This window comes from Aquarana catesbeiana, linkage group LG04 (assembly GCF_042186555.1).
Source record: "Aquarana catesbeiana isolate 2022-GZ linkage group LG04, ASM4218655v1, whole genome shotgun sequence".
In the NCBI taxonomy this organism is placed as follows: domain Eukaryota; kingdom Metazoa; phylum Chordata; class Amphibia; order Anura; family Ranidae; genus Aquarana; species Aquarana catesbeiana.
In genome coordinates, this window is record NC_133327.1 from 271,606,892 (window position 1) to 271,621,863 (window position 14,972).

Genomic DNA, 14,972 nt, shown 5'->3' on the forward strand with positions numbered 1-14,972 from the left:
TTACACCTGGGGTACCTTTACTTGAGCCACGCTCACTTAGGGTCACTACTTTACACCTGGGATATCTTTACTTGAGCCACGCTCACTTAGGGTCACTGCCTTACACCTGGGATATCTTCACTTGAGCCACGCTCACTTAGGGTCACTGCCTTACACCTGGGATATCTTCACTTGAGCCACGCTCACTTAGGGTCACTGCCTTACACCTGGGATATCTTTACTTGAGCCACGCTCACTTAGGGTCACTACCTTACACCTGGGATATCTTTACTTGAGCCACGCTCACTTAGGGTCACTACTTTACACCTGGGATATCTTTACTTGAGTCACGCTCACTTAGGGTCACTGCCTTACACCTGGGATATCTTTACTTGAGCCACGCTCACTTAGGGTCACTACTTTACACCTGGGATATCTTTACTTGAGCCACGCTCACTTAGGGTCACTACTTTACACCTGGGATATCTTTACTTGACCCACGCTCACTTAGGGTCACTACTTTACACCTGGGATATCTTTACTTGAGCCACGCTCACTTAGGGTCACTACTTTACACCTGGGATATCTTTACTTGAGCCACGCTCACTTAGGGTCACTACTTTACACCTGGGATATCTTTACTTGACCCACGCTCACTTAGGGTCACTGCTTTACACCTGGGATATCTTTACTTGAGCCACGCTCACTTAGGGTCACTGCCTTAAACCTGGGATATCTTTACTTGAGCCACGCTCACTTAGGGTCACTACTTTACACCTGGGATATCTTTACTTGAGCCACGCTCACTTAGGGTCACTGCCTTACACATGGGATATCTTTACTTGAGCCACACTCACTTAGGGTCACTGCCTTACACCTGGGATATCTTTACTTGAGCCACGCTCACTTAGGGTCACTACTTTACACCTGGGATATCTTTACTTGAGCCACGCTCACTTAGGGTCACTGCCTTACACCTGGGATATCTTTACTTGAGCCACGCTCACTTAGGGTCACTGCCTTACACCTGGGATATCTTTACTTGAGCCACGCTCACTTAGGGTCACAGCCTTACACCTGGGATATCTTTACTTGAGCCACGCTCACTTAGGGTCACTACTTTACACCTGGGATATCTTTACTTGAGCCACGCTCACTTAGGGTCACTACTTTACACCTGGGGTATCTTTACTTGAGCCATGCTCACTTAGGGTCACTGCCTTACACCTGGGATATCTTTACTTGAGCCACGCTCACTTAGGGTCACTACTTTACACCTGGGATATCTTTATTTGAGCCATGCTCACTTAGGGTCACTGCCTTACACCTCGGATATCTTTACTTGAGCCACGCTCACTTAGGGTCACTGCATTACACCTGGGGTACCTTTACTTGAGCCACACTCACTTAGGGTCACTGCCTTACACCCGGGGTACCTTTACTTGAGCCACACTCACTTAGGGTCACTAGCTTTACACCTGGGGTACCTTTACTTGAGCCACGCCCACGACCCGGACAGATGACTAAACATCAACAAACTCTCTTGGTGTAATAAGCATTACCACGGGGTATGTGTGCCGGTTACTTACATTGCACCCTTTTACTAACTTCAGACCAGGCAAAGTTTCAAACATCTTACTTGAAGAATAAATTAATGACAGAGACAATCAACAGTCCAAGGTAAAGTGTCAAAATTTCCTAACATCCCTAGTCCCTAACTTCAGGCTTGTGGCTGCCCCAGCATATATGTTCAAGTAAAAGTCCAATACTGGTTGAGTCCATGTCTGGAAACTAGCTCTGACTTTGGCATGAAATTGGCCATTTAGACTCTAAAGGCATCAGGTGGGGCTGGCAAAGAGGACCAGGCCTAAACCAAACTCCTCTTTCCCCTTTCTTCATTCCATACCATCTGTCTCATTAGGTCCAGACACCCATTCTTTTTTTTAATCACACAGGACAGGGGTCAGACTCAGCAAGCCCACTAAGGAAAATCTAGGAATTACAGTTAATCCCTAACTTCCCGCTGGGGCCGCAGTAACCACTACCCGCCTACACAACACCCCCCTAAAACACAAGCCTTCCTGGCTGTGTAACACACCCCAACATTTTACAATTCAGGGCGCCACAAGATGTAAACAAGGCAATAACAATAAAACAACTGAACTTTTAGCAGGTGAACAGTGCTCAACATCAATAAACAAAATGTCTGACAGTCTGTTAAACATAACAGTCCGGGTGTGACACCACTTCTCCCGTAACAAGGTGAGTACCTCAGATTCTGTGAATTACCAGAAATTATCTGCCGGGCTCAACTAGCTCAACACGACCTGTGTAAATAGGTCGCCCCCTGTTGTGGAACTTGTATCGGTGATGGAACTCTGCCTCAATGTACTTATTTTGTTGTCTGAAAGTTTTCCGTGCCCTGGTACGGCAACCCAACGAATTCCTGAGTAAAGAGGAAGCTGGGAGCCCAAGGAGAAGGGGGACCTCAATACCTACCCAACGAGTATTTACAAAGGCACAATGAGTAGGGATGCCATTTGGGCATAAAAGAACAAACACGGGAAGCCCAATCCAGGAGGATTCACCCCAGCATATGAAGTCTCTGCACTTATCCTGAGCAGGTTTGTAATACCACATATCTGAGCTGGAGGAGAGGCTTCCGGTCGGTTGGTTCGGGATTGGTGTTGCGGACTTCCACTCGTCTCCTTGATCGTCATTCTTGATGCTCACCTGCCTACCAGAGAGGTCATTGTGAATTCCATCTCCGAAGTTTGGCTCCAGGTCTCCATTTCTATGCCTTATTGACCACAACCGTATGGTGAGTTGGGTCCAACGCTCCTGGTAAGGGTACCTCTTTCTCTTTTTTTCTCCCTTCCGAAGGTGAAGGCACTCTTGGGTGTTTATCTACCACCGAAGTTTTCACCCCAGAGACTGTTTTGAACTTTTGCTGAAGTTACCTCCTTCAATACACCCCTCCTATCAACACTACTCCTGGGACTTGTATTTATTGTTTGACTTTTTAGTCATTACCACATTGCTATTCACATAAGATCGATCTCTGGGTCGCTTATTTGTATGTTTAATTACTAGTCACTTCATTTTGTTTGCCTTGGAGCTCTTTGCACTCACATTGTTTTGCACTGTTACTTGCCATATATTATCAACATTTGTGACACTATATTCTCTGTTGGGTGCGACTTCCATTTGCATGACACAATCATCTACATTTTTTTACATTTGTAAAACACATTTTTCCCCTTAGCTCTTACTAGAGAGATACCAGTCCTGTTTATTACACTAATCCATTTTCTTTCACACATATTTTTGCTTTGTCTTTTTCTCAGCGCCACACTTTATATCTCCATTCGTAATAACAATAAAACAACTGAACTTTTAGCAGGTGAACAGTGCTCAACATCTATAAACAAAATGTCTGACAGTCTGTTAAACATAACAGTCCGGGTGTGACACCACTTCTCCTGTAACAAGGTGAGTACCTCAGATTCTGTGAATTACCAGAAAATATCTGCCGGGCTCAACTAGCTCAACACGACCTGTGTAAATAGGTCGCCCCGTGTTGTGGAACTTGTATGGGTGATGGAACTCTGCCTCAATGTACTCATTTTGTTGTCTGAAAGTTTTCCGTGCCCTGGTACGGCAACCCAACTAATTCCTGGGTAAAGAGGAAGCCGATAGCCCAAGGAGAAGAGTTGTATTCGTCTTCTGTAGAGGGCAAAAGGTCATTGTCCTCATGAGCTTCAGCTGACACTTGCTGCTCGGGCAAGGAGACCAACATTCTTGGTGTCCTCTGGGTGACCAGGACAGCCTGTTCATAGTCCAGAAACTGAGATAATGATCCAAGTGATCCATGGTTAATTGTGCATTTAGGAGGGAGACGCAGAGCCCTTGGCTTCTCTCCACCTGTCCAGCCTGTCACCACCTGACTCCCAGTAAAGGTATGGGGTTCTGCCGTGCACTTGACTGAACTATTCCTCTTTCATACCCGTGTACAGGATGAGAGCCCCAGTGGGGTAGATCTGCTCCAATTGTACTTCTGTCTTCATATCACAGTTTACCTAGTGACCGGTACACTGTGTTGGTTACTTACATTGCACCCCTTTAGTAACTTCAGACCAGGCAAAGTTTCAAACATTTTAGTTGAAGAATAAATTAACATAGTGACAGAGACAATTGACAGTCCAAGGTAAAGTGCCAACATTTCCTAACATCCCTAGTCCCTAACTTCAGGCTTGTGGCTGCCCCAGCATATCTGTTCAAGCAAAAGTTCTGTACTGGTGGAGTCCATGTCTGGAAGCTAGCTCTGACTTTGGCATGCCATTCAGACTCCAGTAACGGCATCATGTGTCCACAGCCAAAAGTACCTACATGTAAGCATAAGAACTGGACCACGGATCAATGGAAAAAGGTGGCCTGGTCTGATGAATTCAAGAATAGTTTGAGGAACGCAATGAGTTCAAGGTGTTGACTCGTCCTGCAAATTTTGCAGTTCTCAATCTAATTGAGCATGTGTGGGATATGCTGGACTTAACAGATCTGCTACTGATGGCTTGGTGCCAGATACCACAGCATACCTTCTGAGGTCTAGGGGAATCCATGTGAAAAATATTCTAAATATATATACTCGTGCTAATGGTGTACAAAATATAAAGTGAAAAAACTTATGATAACAAATGCAGCTGCTGTACACAAGGTGCTAATCACTTGAACAAATGCAAATATATACAATACAGCGCTAGCAAACACAATATAAGTGAAAATAAAAAACAATTGATTAGTAATAAACATAAAAGTCCATATAAAATGACTGAAGTGCTCCAATCTAAAAAGTGCAAAGTGCTCCAGAATTTTCAAGGTGTACCACAACACCCCCTCCTGTGTCCCCACTCACCGGATCTAATGGACCCCAGCTTTTAAGTCTAGGGGTCACTTTAGGCTTAATAGTGATGACCAGGAATGGCAGGTGGTGTACACAAACCAGCCACTCCTGGTCATCACTATTAATCACTATTAAGCCTGAAGTGACCCCTAGACTGAAAAGCTGGGGGTCCATTTGAGTGGAGACACAGGAGGGGGTGTTGTGGTACACCTTGAAAATTCTGGAGCACTTTGCTCTTTTTGGATTGGAGTACTTCAGTCACTTTATATGGACTTTTATGTTTATTACTAATCAATTGTTTTTTATTTTCACTAGTGGAATCCATGCCTCGACGGGTTATGGTGGGTGGTCCTAATTAAGGCTGATCTGTGTATAGTGACACCATCCATACAGCCAACTCTTCCTTCTACTTATTGATATGTAACAATGGAGTGACATGTACAGCACCTTCCTATCTCTGTGTACAATGCAGATGACTTTCCTTCTGCCACACCTCCTAAATTTTAGAACTTAAGAATCAGAGACACTTCAGGGCAATGAGTAAATGTGGTTAGATTGTGGGTGTGGCCAAGCTAACAGTGGGAGGGGTTTAAGGGGCACGGTTAAACAAGTGACTCCCTTCTAGTTAGGTTGCTGGGTTCTTAGGCAAATTTAGTTCTTTTTGGCTCCTCTCTAATCTGTCGAGCAGTGTTTGATTTCTTTTGGCTGTTCTGGGTTTCGCAGGCTGCAGGTTTGTTTGCTCTTCCCTGACTTTTGGAAGGTTCCAGACTGTAGAACCTTCCAAAAGTCAGGGAAGAGCAAACAAACCTGCAGGGGTCTCAAACTGGCGGCCCTCCAGCTGTTGCAAAACTACAAGTCCCATCAAACCTCTGCCTGTGGGAGTCATGCTTGTAACTGCCTTGCAATGCCTCATGGGACTTGTAGTTTCGCAACAGCTGGAGGGCTGCCAGTTTGAGAACCGTATTCTAGAGCATAGGGCAGTGATGGTGAACCTTGGCACTCCACATGTTTTGGAACTACATATCCCATGATGCTCAACTACACTGCCGAGTGCATGAGCATCATGGAAAATGTAGTTCCAAAACATCTGGGGTGCCAAGGTTCGTCATCACTGGCATAGGGAGTGGAGCAAGGCAAAGGGCAGCATGAATAAATGTGGTGCTGGAGCCAATCCCTGGGGAGGTGGACTCAGAAGGTGGCTGAGGAGCACATAAATAGTCTAAACTTTAGAACATTAGGGGTCTTCCTGTTAAAGGGATTTCACCTGCCAGGGGAATCTCCCCCTGCCCCCCTCCCAGCCATTCTACCGGCTCAAATTGTTTTTCATCAAGGTGTCAGAGCATAGAGAGCCCACACCTGAAAGCTTCTTTGACACCCTGAGATTTCACCTAAGGATCCATAGCCCGCACAGCCTCACTGGTAGGCACCTGAAGGCAGATGAATGAGCACAGCTGCTCCCCTGGCCTTGTGAGTACTACTCTACTACAAGATCCTGGTGACTGTGTACTAGTGGGATAGCTGGGCCAAGTAGTTCCTCTCCTGAGGGGTTCATATTGCTGATCTTCTCTGATTTCTCATGGGAGGATTGTGTGTTCTCCTCTTACTGTTAGTGTTTCTGGAGTATCCCATACTATAGCTAAAACAGCCTACATAAGTCCATGTAAGAGTATTAGTTGAACAATGTGATGGAAAAATAATAAGTCCAAAATGTGAAAATAGTGAATAAATCAAGTATTAACTCATGTCCATACATAATAAGTAGAACGATAATGGATGGTTGGAGACCCACTGGACCCAGAGAATGTAGTGTAGATCCGTATGGCTAGGTTACCATCAACAATATTATACATCCAAACAATAAAGAAGATGGGTACTCTTACCAAAAGGAGTGGACTCCCCTGTCAGCGACATGGAGTCAATCAGGCAATGAGCCCCATCGGGCTGGGAGAGGAAATCCAAGGTGTAGAAACGGACGAGATGAACTTCCGTCACCAGGAACGCCAAGAAACACACGGTGGGTGCCAAGGATAGAGATTTCCAAGTGTGGAATGGCTGGGCAGCACTGGTCATCCAAAAAGAAAGTAATCTTGTCCGGAATTCATGTAAGAGAAAAAAATCACCGCTTCCGCATGGTGCAGGTAAAAACAAGGGGATTTTTATTGCTAAAAAGCCACAAACAATAAAAGTAGTGATCACAAAATTAAGAACAAAGGCAACATGGAGTAGCGGTACCCCTACTCCTTGCTGATGGTAACCTAGCCTTACGGATCTACACTACATTCTCTGGGTCCTGTGGGTCTCCAACCATCCATTATCGTTCTACTTATTATGTATGGACATGAGTTAATACTTGATTTATTCACTATTTTCACATTTTGGACTTATTATTTTTCCATCACATTGTTCAACTAATACTCTTACATGGACTTATGTAGGCTGTTTTAGGTATATTATCGTTTAACGTTGCATTTTTTAATTATATCTTTAGTTGTCTGTCACAACGTATGCTGCTGCTTATTCACCTTGGTCCTTTATAGAGCGCAGTGTTTTGTTACATATTACTGAGTATCCCATACTACCCTGAAACCCCTTCAAGTTATTTAACAATAAAATCACAAAATGACACCCTCTAGATCAGTGTTTCTCAACCGGGGTTCCGCAGATGTCCCATGTAATGTGTCCTGTCCCATTGGATGTCCCCTATCCTATGCAATGTGCCCTGTCCCACGCAATGTAACCTGCTCCAATGCAATGTGTCCTGCTTCCTGTCATGTAATGTGCCCTGCTTTCCCCTCATGTAGTGTGCCCTCCTGAGCCCCTGTACACTGCCCTGCTGCCCCCCCCTTCACATTGTTTATCTCAAGTTGGACCCAGAATGGATCAGCTCTGCAGACATAGCCCAAGTTTCACATTAAATAGATAAGTTTTAATATTTATTTTTTTATCTAATGCTATTTCTAAAAATAATTTTTGTTATCAAAATCTCACTGATCATATCAATATTCCGTGAGCTGCAGATGTGAACATTATTTCAGGGGTTCCTCGAGATCTCAAACTTTTTGCCAGGGGCTCCTTAAAGGTAAAAAGGTTGAGAAACACTGCCCTAGACTGATTTCTGTGTCAGTGTGCTTGAACTGTGCTCCGTGTGCTGACAGTCTTTACACCAGTGAGAGAGAACTATGGTCATCATCATTATCCGTGCTGCAGCTATCAGGAGGAGTGAAGTGACTGTGCTTTTGATCATCATTAACCAGCCGCCGACTTCAGGGGTACTGCTACAAATAAAACCCAGGCCTCCTGGTACCTATAAAATATACTTTTATTCCTGTACCAGAAGCAAGAGTCATACTTTGTGTACACTGAAAATAATAAGTTAACACTTTGAGCCTACCCTAATGAAGAGCTTCATTGAAATAGTCAGAGACTGCATAGCAACCAGCAACTATTAAAACAAAAAACACTTTGGTGAGAAGTATGTAATGTACAATATAGTGTAGGAGTCTGTATGGCAGAATGCAGGAGTCAGTGGTGTGTACTGCATAGAGTGCAAGCGTCAGGAGTATATAACGCATAGGGGTTGATTTACAAAAACTGGAGAGTGAAAAATCTGGTGCAGCTCTGCATGGTAGCCAATCAACTTCCAACTTCAGCTTGTTCTACTAAGCTTTGACAAAAAACCTGGAAGCTGGTTGGTTCTATGCAGAGCTGCACCAGATTTTACACTCTCCAGTTTTGGAAAATCAACCCCACAGAGTGTTTAATAGGGGTAACAAAACAAAAAGGGTGCAGGAGTCAAGGTTGTTTAATGCACAGTGTAGGGGGTGGTAGAGTGCAAAATGCTTCTACATCTCAGACAGAGTGTACTCCCCAATCTCCATTACAGACCTCAGATCAGTGCTTCTCCATCCAAAGGGACATTCCTCTTTTTTAGCTCTTCTTCCTCCTGTTGTAGATGAAAAGTCAGAGTGAAGGAGGAGCCTACAGAAAGCTTCCCTCGGCTCTTAGGTGTATTATTGTGACAGGCAGTTAGCATCTCTGCCAGCTGACTGGCTGTCACAAAATTATACCAGGATTTAGTTTAAATCTCTGGATGGTCCTGTGTAATCCGGGACAGTTGGTAGGTATGCTTCCACCTGTCCTTATGTATAAATAGTGACATGTACAGTGCTTCCTCTCTCTATGTATGTTGCAGGTGGCTTTTTCTTCTACCAGTTCTTATGTACAAATAGAGTGACATGTACGGCGTTCCCTGACTCTGTGTATGATGCAGAAGACTCTTCCTTCTACGTACCCTTTTGTACAAATAGAGTGCCATGTATGGCATTCCCTATCTCTATGCATGATGCTGCTAACTCTTCCTTATACCTGTCCTTATGTACAAGTAGAGCGATATGTACAGTGCTTCCTATCTCTGTGTACAATGTAGCTGACTCTTCCCACTATATGTGCTTATATATAAATAGAGTGATATGCATGGTGCTTTCTACTGTGTGTGATGCAGATGGCTCTTGCTTCTACATGTTCATATGTACAAATAGAGTGACACGTATGGCATTCCCTATCTCTATGTACCTTGCAGCAGACTTCCTTCTCCCTGTCCTTATAAGATAGCATAAGATAGGATTTATTGTCATCGCGAATAAATTCCACAACAAAATTACATTAAAAAAATGATATAAAAGGAGAGAACGCCATACAGTTTTAAAATCACAAATAACTTCACTCGCATATATATAAAAACATTTTACAAAAATAATACTAACATTCCTTAAAATAGCAGGGAAAACATTTTCCCTACGCATTCATTACCTAACTTGCATTAAGTTTTCCCATTTACTGCCTCAGTTGCCCATTAAAAAGCTATCCCTGTATCTATTTGTTCTGACTTTGATATTCCCATAACGTCTGCCAGAAGGTAGCAACTTAAATAAGTTATAACCCGGGATGAGATGAATCACTCATTATTTTCTGCACTCTGCCAAGATAGAGGAAACTGTAAATTTCTGCTAAAGATGGAAGTTTACAACCCACTATTTTGTGCATAGTAAAAAATATTTTCTGAAGAGTGTTTATGTCCACTACAGTACAATATGGGTACCATACTAAAATATAATACACCAATACCCTCTCAGTTGAAGAGCGATAAAAGGTCTCTAATACTTTTTGTCCTAGGCCAAGTGTCAAACAAACACAAGGCCCACGGGCCGAATCCGGTTCTCTGTCAAATTAGCCAACTCGTCAGAAACTCCAACCACGTCACTTCCGGTTTATTTAAACCATCTGTAATTGGAGATTTTGATGAATTGCTATTTGGACACAACACAACTGAATACAGTCCGGTACAGGAAGATTTAGCTGTTTTGACTGCACAGCGGCTAACGAGGACAAAGTTGTCATCGCCTCGGAGACGGTCATTTTGTTGGCTAGTATCGGAGCAGAGTAACAATCTCTGCTCATAATATCATGCACCAGACTCTATTCGGTTGCCGGTGTTGTTTCCAAACAGCAGTTCATCAAAATCTCCAATTATTGATGGTTTAAAGAAACCGGAAGTTAAAGGAGTGGTAAAGGCAGAAGGTTTTTCATCCTAATGCATTCTGTGCATTAACCACTTACCCACTGGGCACTTAAACCCCCTTCCTAACCAGACCAATTTTCAGCTTTCGGTGCTCTCAGATTTTGAATGACAATTACTCAGTCATGCAACATTGTACCTATATGAAATTTTTGTCCTTTTTTTCACACAAAGAGCTGTCTTTTGGTGGTATTTAATCACCTTTGGGTTTTTTATTGTTTGCGCTATATTAAAAAAAGACAGAAAATTCTGTAAAAAAAATTATTGTTCTTTGTTTCTGTTATAAAATTTAGCAAAGTAGTAATTTTTCTTCATACGTTTTGGCCAAAATTTATACTGCTACATATCTTTGGTAAAAATAACCCAAATTGGTGTAAATTATTTGGTCTTTGTGAAAGTTAGAGAGTCCACAAACTATGGTGCCAATCTCTGAAAATTGATCTCACCTAAAATACTGACGGCCTATCTCATTTCTTGAGACCCTAACAAGCCAGGAAAGTATAAATACCCCACAAATAACCCCTTTTTGGAAAGTAGACATTCCAAGGTATTTAGTAAGAGGCATGGTGAGTTTTTTCAAGTTGTAATTTTTACCCCACAATTCTTTGCAAAATCAAGATTTTATTTCCACAAAATTGTTATATTAGCAGGTTATTTCTCACACACAGCATATGCATACCACAATTTACACCCCAAAACACATTCTACTACTTCTCCTGAGTATGGCGATACCACATGTGTGAGACTTTTACACAATGTGGCCACATGCAGAGGCCCAACATGCAGGGAGCGCCATCAGGCGTTCTAGGAGCATAAATTACACATATAATTTTTTGACTACCTCTTATGCCCCGTACACACGGTCGGATTTTCCGATGGAAAATGTCCGATCGGAGCGTGTTGTCGGAAATTCCGACCGTGTGTGGGCTCCATCGGACATTTTCCATCGGATTTTCCGACACACAAAGTTGGAGAGCAGGAGATAAAATTTTCCGACAACAAAATCCGTTGTCGGAAATTCCGATCGTGTGTACACAAATCCGACGGACAAAGTGCCACGCATGCTCAGAATAAATAAAGAGATGAAAGCTATTGGCCACTGCCCCGTTTATAGTCCCGACATACGTGTTTTACGTCACCGCGTTTAGAACGATCGGATTTTCCGACAATTTTGTGTGACCGTGTGTATGCAAGACAAGTTTGAGCCAACATCCGTCGGAAAAAATCCTAGGATTTTGTTGTCGGAATGTCCGAACAAAGTCCGACCGTGTGTACGGGGCATTACACTTTTGAAGGCCCTGGAGCACCAGGACAATGGAAACACCCCAAAAATGACCCCTTTTTGGAAAGGAAACAACCCAACATATAATCTATGAGGCATAATGAGTCTTTTGAACATGTCATTTTTTTCTACAAGTTTTTGGAAAATATGTAAAAAAAATGAAAACACATTTTTTTTTTACACAGTAGTTGTCCAATTATAAAATATTTCTAGCACATAGCATGTACATACCAGAAATTACACCCAAAAATAGATTATCCTACTCCTCCTGAGTACGGTGATACCACATGTGGGAGACTTTTACACAACCTGGCCACATAGAGAGGCCCAACATGCAGGGAGCACCATCAGGTGTTCTAGGGGCATAAGTTTCAAATCTAATTTGACCACCTATTACACTTTTGTGAGGCACTCTAGTGGCTTGGATGAGCATGAATGGGGATGGATGAGCCGTGGATGGGGATGGATGGGATGACTGAGCATGAATGAGTATGGCTGAGTACGACCGAGTAGGGCTGGGTACGGCTGAGTATGGCTGATTATGGATGGGATGGCAGGGTATGGCTGAGTGTTGCTGGGTATGGCTGAGTATTGCTGGGTATTGCTGGGTATGGTTGAGTATGGCTGGTTATGACTGAGTATGGCTCAGTATGGATGAGATGGCTGGGTGCGGCTGAGTATGGCTGGGTATTGCTGAATATGGCTGGGTATTGCTGAGTATGGATGGGTATGGCTGTGTATGGATGGGTATGACTTAGTATGGGTGGGATGGCTGGGTACGGCTGAGTATGGCTGGGTATTGCTGGGTGTGGCTGAATATGGCTGGGTATTGCTGAGTATGGATGGGTATGGCTGAGTATGGATGGGGGTGGATGGGCTGGCTGAGCATAGATGGATGGATGAGTATTGCTGAGTATGGATGGATGGATGAGCATGGATGGCTGAGTATGGATGACTGGGCATGGATGGCTGAGCATGGATGGCTGGGTATGGATGGCTGGGTATGGATGGCTGGGTATGGATGGCTGAGTATGGATGGCTGGGTATGGATGGCTGGGTATGGATGGCTGGGTATGGATGGCTGAGTGCAGGATTGGGCACATATCAGCGCCGTGGGCACTAGACATCCAGCCCACAGTGCTGCAGCACACAATCTCTCCCCTCTCCCTGTACCGATCTGTACAGAGAGGAACCGGACGTGACGCCGGTTTGTTTACAAGTGATCGCTCTGTCATTTGACGGAGCGATCACGTGGTAAATGGCCGCTGTCAGTGGGCATTTACTGTGATCCGTGATGCGCCGGGTCCTCAGTCACGGATGTTCCCGGGTGCACGCCCAGGGGGTGCGCGGGAGCAAGATTCTGAGAGAATGACAATGTACGTCCTCCCAGAGTTATCGAGCCGCGTTGCAGCCGTCATTCGGCTATGGTGCGGTTGTTAAGTGGTTAAGATAAAAAACCTTCTGTGTGTAGCAGCCCCCCCAATTACCTACCTGAGCTCCTTCTCTCTCCAGCAATATCCATGATCCCCTCGGCCATCCAGTACACTCCTCCTGATTGGCTGAGACAGAGCAGCGACGCTATTGGCTCTCGCGGCTGTCAATCGAAGTCAGTCAGCCAATAGGGAGAGAGGGGATGGGGCCAAGTCAGGGCTCTGTGTCTGAATGGATACACGGATCAATTGGGTGACCAGTGTAGCAAACTGCTGGCTGAGGGGCACCCAAAGGAGGGAGGGACTAGGAGCAGCAAAGAGGGACCAGAGAAGAGGAGGATCCAGGCTACTCTGTGCAAAACCAACTGCACAGAGCAGGTAAGTATAACGTGTTTTTTTATTTGGAAAAAAAAACAAGCTTTTACAATAAACTTTAAGTAGTTGGAGTTTCTGACGAGTTGGTTATTTGACAAAACACCGGCCCTCCAGGCCATTTCATGTAGCCCTCGCACCCAGGGGGAGGGGTGGAAGTAAGATATGAACAGCCTGTGAAAGAGAGTTGATTCCTGCGCACTGTGCTTAGCAAATCCCTAAACCCTGCATTCTGTATGTAGAGCACTCCTTGACACTGCACTCTGCACATCCCTGAACGCCGCACATAATGCACTCCTGGTATTTATTGTCCCTTTAAGATCCTCCCACTGTTGGCAATTTGGCCACACTCATCATTCGATGCGGTTTAGTGGGGGCGTGGTTGCGTTCCTGCTCCTATTCTCTGAGGAAAAAGGCCCTGCATAAATTTATATAGTTTTACAGATACAACTGACCCTTTAGGGAAAACTATAATGCTGATGTGGCCCACAATAAAATTTAATTTGACACTCCTGCCCTAGGACATTCTTCCTAAAGAAATATAATCATTGCTGAGATTTTTTTACAACAGCATGTACCTGACCACAAAAGATTTTCAAAAATATATATCCCTAGAAACGTGAATACAGAGACCCTACCCATGCATTCACCCTTAATAAAGAGTGGAGCTATTTTAGTCTTGTTCTTTTTAAAATCCACAACTAGTTTTTTAGTCTTTCCAGTATTCAAGGTTAAAATATTTGTGGCACACCACTCCACTATCTTTCCAACCTCCGCTTTATAACATTCCTCATCTCCACCACTGATACAGCCGACTACCATACTATCATCAGCAAATTTAACTAGAAAATGCATTTCCTGGAGAAAATGAGTGGGAATGCTGAATAGCTGAATTGCTAAAGCTAACTGGATGAATAGCTTAAATCCGTAAGAAACAGTTGAAGAAGTGAGAATAGTTGGAAAAGTAGGAATGGTTTTAACCACTTGCCAACTGTCGCACGCCAATGTACGCCCCTTTTTTGAGGACATATATCGTTGTTATGGCAACAGCTAGCTGCCATACGCCCGGTATCGTCGTTTACGGCCGGCGGTCGGCTACAAGATAAAAGTGGTCTCTGCGGCAGATTCGCCGAGCAATCACTTTTATCGGTGGCGGGAGAGGGCCCCCCCTTCCGCCGCGATCCGGTGCCCTCCGCCGCTTACCGGAGCCGTCAGCAGCGGCGGAGGCGAACGCGTCCGTTCCCTAGCTGTGCATGGAGACGAGTTAGGGGAAGATGGCCCCCACCCATCTCCATGACACTGCAGGGCGGAAGCGATGTCAAAACGTCACTTCCGTCTATACCTCTTAAAGCCACATTTTTTCAATGTCACATTTTTTCATTGCATTTAAGTCCAAATATGAGATCTGAGGACTTTTTGACCCCAGATCTTATA